The sequence below is a fragment of the Cannabis sativa genome, chromosome 6 (genome assembly GCF_029168945.1).
Source record: "Cannabis sativa cultivar Pink pepper isolate KNU-18-1 chromosome 6, ASM2916894v1, whole genome shotgun sequence".
Taxonomy (NCBI): domain Eukaryota; kingdom Viridiplantae; phylum Streptophyta; class Magnoliopsida; order Rosales; family Cannabaceae; genus Cannabis; species Cannabis sativa.
In genome coordinates, this window is record NC_083606.1 from 24,396,284 (window position 1) to 24,401,968 (window position 5,685).

General features: G+C 31.3%; 1 long non-coding RNA gene across 1 annotated transcript; it reads right to left on the reverse strand.

Moving 5' to 3' along the window:
* Positions 1–2,479: 2,479 nt before the first annotated feature.
* LOC133039454 (uncharacterized) lies at positions 2,480–5,479 on the reverse strand. Its single transcript, XR_009688615.1, has 2 exons — positions 5,276–5,479; positions 2,480–2,824 (listed from the first exon to the last, which is right to left on the reverse strand). It is a non-coding gene; the product is annotated as an uncharacterized LOC133039454 (long non-coding RNA).
* Between the last annotated feature and the right edge of the window lie 206 nt (positions 5,480–5,685).

Below are 5,685 nucleotides of genomic sequence, written 5' to 3' on the forward strand. Positions count from 1 at the left end.
AAAATTTATTAATATTTTAATATCAAAATAAGATAATTCAAATTTTAATAATAAAATAAGTAATATCTTATCTTATAATTAAAATAAAATTTTAAGATTAACCATAAAGCTATTTTTGTGGAAAAATTAAATTTTCAAATTCAAAGGGCATTAATATCTAAAACTAATATTAATTAATTAAAAAATTAATAAAAATTAATTTTATTCGGATAATTAGATTTTTAATTGAAAATTGCATACCCCTACGCGTGCGGATGAAGTGAAATGGGCGATGCTGAAGGCTGCATGCAACCAGTGTTGGCCGAGGAACTTCCGTAAGGAGTAGGCCTTCAGACAGGGCCTTGTTTGAGAATCCTCGGTCAGCCCTTGTCTAAAGAGGCGTGCTGTCCGAGTGATGCCTCTGATCAGGGGGCGCACAAGTGTGCATCAAATTTCAGATATTTTCATCCAAATTCAAAAAATCATAACTAATACATAAGAAATCCAAATTAAGTTTTGTGAAAACTTAAATTCATTAACTTTTTGTCTACTTTCCAGTGAAAATATATCCAGAATGATACAAATAACATTTTACAATATACATTACGATTTCCATACAATCATCAAATAGGCACATAAACCATCATGAAACCATCCAAATCAACACAAACATCATTTTAAATTCATATTTCATGAAAGTAAATCATTACTATGGCTCTGATTCCAATTGTTGGATTATGTTTTACCAGGATCTAGATTTACTACCATGTATATTATTTAGCATCCTAAATATTAATTTCTAAAATAATGTAATTAAAACACATATAAAGTTTGAGACACGTTACATTGGGTGCAACGAAATTAAATGACTCCTTCCGCTCAGATCTCTAACCCTTGTATCCTTTCTGTTGCGGAGTATCACCAAGATCTGAGCCTGATTCTCCTTCTCTTCATTTCGATTCTTCAAAGTCTTACACACTATGATTGAGTACCACTTGATGTGTGTGGGCACTTACTCTATCACTATAGGGTTTGAAATATTGAAGAGAGAAAGAGAGAGGGATGGTTCGAATAAGATAGAGAAGATGGCTCAAAATTTTGACTGAAGACAAGTGTGTTGATCATCTTTTAATTTGAGGCCATCACTATCTATTCATAGGAATCCAACTAGGTTTAGGTTTGAATTATTGGCCATTAAAAAAACTGATAAAATAAATGGTAAAATACCCCTTAGGTGGCCGGCCATGGATGTGGCGCCCCACTTTTGAATTTTGCCATATTTCTCAACTATTTATCTCATTTTCTCAAAAATGCCATTTTTCCAATTCAACTACTTAAATGCAAAAACTATTTATTTAATAATTAAAATTAATTTTCAAATAAAATTGCCATTTAACATATTTATTAACTACACTTAATAAAGTCTCTTAATTAACAAATAAACCCTACAATCTCTTTTCTTCACAATTAAGCCCTAGCTTAGTGAAAATTCATAAACTAGACATAATATAATTTTAGAATTACAATTGATTAATTAAAATCAATTAACTGAGTCTTACAAGCAGTATTGTCTCAATTAGTATTGGTACCATGGGCCTATACAACCAAGCTTCCAATAAGCAGAACTAGAGTTTACCAAGTAAATTCCTTAACTTATTAATTCCTAATTGCATCCACCATAGAACTTGGAATTGCACTCACAACTATATAGAACGCTCTATATGTTCCACGATATAGATACGCTATAAATATTTAACTATCATTCTAATCCCAATTATCGAAGATCCTCTATAGATGATTTACACCGAGTAGGGACAAATTTACCGTTTCACCCCTCAATGTATTTTATCCTTAAAACACTTAGCTTCTATAAATGATATTTCAATGAAGTAATATAATCACTGAAACAAGAGCTCTTACATTTATCTTTATTAAGCCAAGCTCGAAGGAAATCATCGTTTCACTTCTATGTCCAGATAGATGCAATAGACTCCATATCTATGTTTAGCGCTCCCACTTAATTGTACTATTATGTTCCCAAAATGTACGTATCACCCAAAGTAAAAGGTAGGCTTAACTAACAAATCAAAGAACACAAATAAAACTCTTGAGATTGAACCTAACAATGTTAGGATTAAGATCTTTTTATCTAAGATCAACCAGTGATATTGACTTAGAAAGATACAACGATAAGATTATAATATCTTTACCAAGATCAATATCGGTCTCAGTCCAATGTATAATCCATACATCCGAAACTAGCATACTTTGCCAATGTCCTAGAAAAATCATAACACTTATCCAAGGTGTAAGTATACTTGATCGCTGATTATCACATCAATGTAAAGCCAGTGCACTGATGAATCAGGAACATTATCTTTTGAAGCATATAATCACAATCACATTCCAATGTGTTGACATCACTGTAATTATGAATAACTATATGTTCTGGACTTAACAGATTTTGTACACATTAAACCATAATTATGAAAACTACATGTAATCATAAATGACTTATAATCTTCTATTGATAACAAATCAGATTGTATTGAAATGGGATTTATTTAGGACATAAAATCCCAACACATCCACCCTATCCTAAGCTCCTAGATGATCGTCTATAGCCTTGACCTTTGATTTTGTCGCGGTAAAAATAGTGTTGCACTTTAGAATTTGGGGAAGGTGTATATTCGCTACTCATCTCCCAATAATCAAAACTTGAATTGGAGAGGTTATCGCTAGATAAAGACGGACTAGCACAGATGTGAGGATGATGCTCTTACAGAAGTTGAAGAAGATCTTAGCCGATACGATATTCACTTCCCCAAAACTCACCAGGGTTCATCTACAAAAGGTAGCACACAAGATGAGTATTTGGCCTGGATAAGGAACAGAAAAAGGTTGGTTATACAGACCAGGTCCGATCAAGGGATTAAAAAATAGAAATTTTGCATGATAATGATGTTTGCAATCAAGAATTTCTTAATTTTGAATTAATGGCTGATTTTCACTAAGCCCAAAACGGGTGAGTGAAAGTGAATATCGTGAAATTGAAATTAAAATGCAGTTATGATCAAGCAACGTGATTAAGCACTATCAAGATTTCAAATTCCTAAACATAAATTTTCTATGGTTTTCCTATACCAAGTTCAAGAACTATCAAGCTTTGCAATAGAAACCTAGAAAATTAAACATTCAAATACATAAGAGGAAAGGAGTGAAGAACTTACTCACTGTTCGAAGCTTGAGATTTGCTCGGGTTATGTTGATTGGTGTTTCCTAGAGAATCTTTGAAGAATTTGAAAAAAATGGGGTTTCTTGCTCTGGTTCTTCAAAAGCAAAAATGGCTAAAAGTTGTTGATTAAGGTTTTCAGCCCTATTTATAAGCAGATTAATAAGGCAAAGTAATCATTTCAAATTTTAAATACCTCGAGTTCCCCCTGAAAGTGCATGTTAATTCAAAGGCATGCCACACGTTTAGACAAAGATCTAGACTGAGTGAAGTCCATGTGCGACCAAGAAGGTTTTGTGCAGACTTGGGGGGAAAATGTTATCCTATTTGTTGCACAATGATGTGGCAGAATACACAAGTGACACCTGTCCAGCATTCCTCGCATCTGGGTGGAGATGAATGTCCTGAACAGACTACATATTATACATCTTCATGTATAACCTCTAATTATCCGAGCAGGGTGAATGGTAGATCATCCGAGCACGCATAAAGCTAGTTTTTCGAATTACTTATCAAGACTTAACTACTTTAGAATGATCTCGTGAAGTCCAACAACAAAGATAATCCCTATTGTCATGGGATTGAGTCAGAGGAATATGGCAACCTGTTCCAATTTCCTATTTTGTGTATCATAATTATGTAATGAATATTCCTTCCTTTTTTATACATTGTAAGCAAAAGAGAAACCTTCCCTTATGGATTAAGACCCTATAAATAATGACTTAGCTTAACTATGAAAGGGGATTGGAAGAATTGCTTCAAAGTGATCTAAGAGAATCACTCAGAGACTCCATTGTAAGAGCTTTGAGAGAAAAACACTTTGTTCTTTATCTCAAGTTAATGCAATCTAAGGAGAGTAGGCTATTACCACACTTACGGGGCTGTACCTCTTCAAAATCTCGTGTTCTTTATTATTTATTTTTTCTCTATTTTAATTATATTCTTAATCACTTATTAATTGACTTATTTTCATTGGCTAAAAGCGAGGTCAAAAAATTTAAAATTAAACAAATCGAAATTCAAAAATTAGGGTTGTAACAACCATAAATATCTTTTCAAAAATTATCAACTAACTTTTCAAAATTATGTTGTTTTTAAAATATAAATAAATATCTAACAAGATAAAATGATAAATAATTATCATTTTTCTAATCTCTTAATTTAAATTTAAATAAAATAACTAAATTTTACAAAGTTGATAAACATCTGGTTAGTTTTTCAAAAAAAAATATCTAGATTATTCTTTTTAAATTATACCATATTTTAATTTTAAATAAGATCATTTTATAAAATTATTTAATAAATGAAATAGAAAATATATGACCTTATAATTAAAATAAAATAATTGATAATACATTTTTTTTGAAAAAAATCCAACCAATAAAACAAATTTTTAGAATATGTCCTTTTTAATGTTTAAAATCTACTCATACTTAAAATTAATTAAAATAAATAATAATTAATTTTTTAGTTTTAAAATTTTGAAATAAAATTCTACACAAAAAATGTACCGAAAAATCAAAATTAAAATCCATGAAAAAGATGAAAAATTAGAAAAAAAATGAAAAATTTTGCATGTGGCACAGACCATATGCATTGCATACTGTCTGCGCGCGAATGGGGCCTACTAGACCGAGGGAGAAGGCTACATGTAGCATGTTACAGGCACATATGGGGATTCAAACAAGGACCTATCTGAGAAACATTGGACACACTTTTTTTGAAAGTGTGTCCAGACCAAGGTTGATCCCATAGTCGACGCATACAGGTTAGGTAGCCCTAATCCTGATATTATTTTTCATAAAACATTTTGTAATTCTCAATCAAACATCAATTAAACACATAAACCAACATGAACACATCCAAATCATACAACTATCGTTGTAATCCATATTTCATAAAATAAATCATTACCAAGGCTATGAGGCTAGTAATTGGAACTTATTTTACCAGGATCTAGATTTACTAATATGCATGTTGATTATATGACTATAATCTAACATCCTAAATATGAATTTCCTAAAATAAAAAAATAAACACATATAAGGTTGTAGAAAATTTTACATTGGTTGCAGCTGAATATAATGGCTCTTTCCATTCAGATCTCTAACTCTCGTTCCTTTCTATTGCACAGTATTGCTAAGATCTAAACCTCAATCTCCATTAGGTGATGGGATTCTTCACAATCTTTGACTTGATATGTGTGGACATGTACTATCTTCACTATAGGGTTTTGAATTAAAGATGAAAGAAGAGAAGAGAATTCAAAAATTATAGGAGCCTCTCTTATTTATCTGACAAAGTGATATTAGGTTATCAGCCTCTCACAATTAATAGCCTATAATTATCTATTTACACTATACCAATTAGGGTTAGGTTAAAATTTAAATATGTATTAAAAAAAGATGAAATAGCTTTAAATTAAACCCTTGCTGAACCCTCTAGTAGGCCCTACTGGTTTCAATTTCGCCACT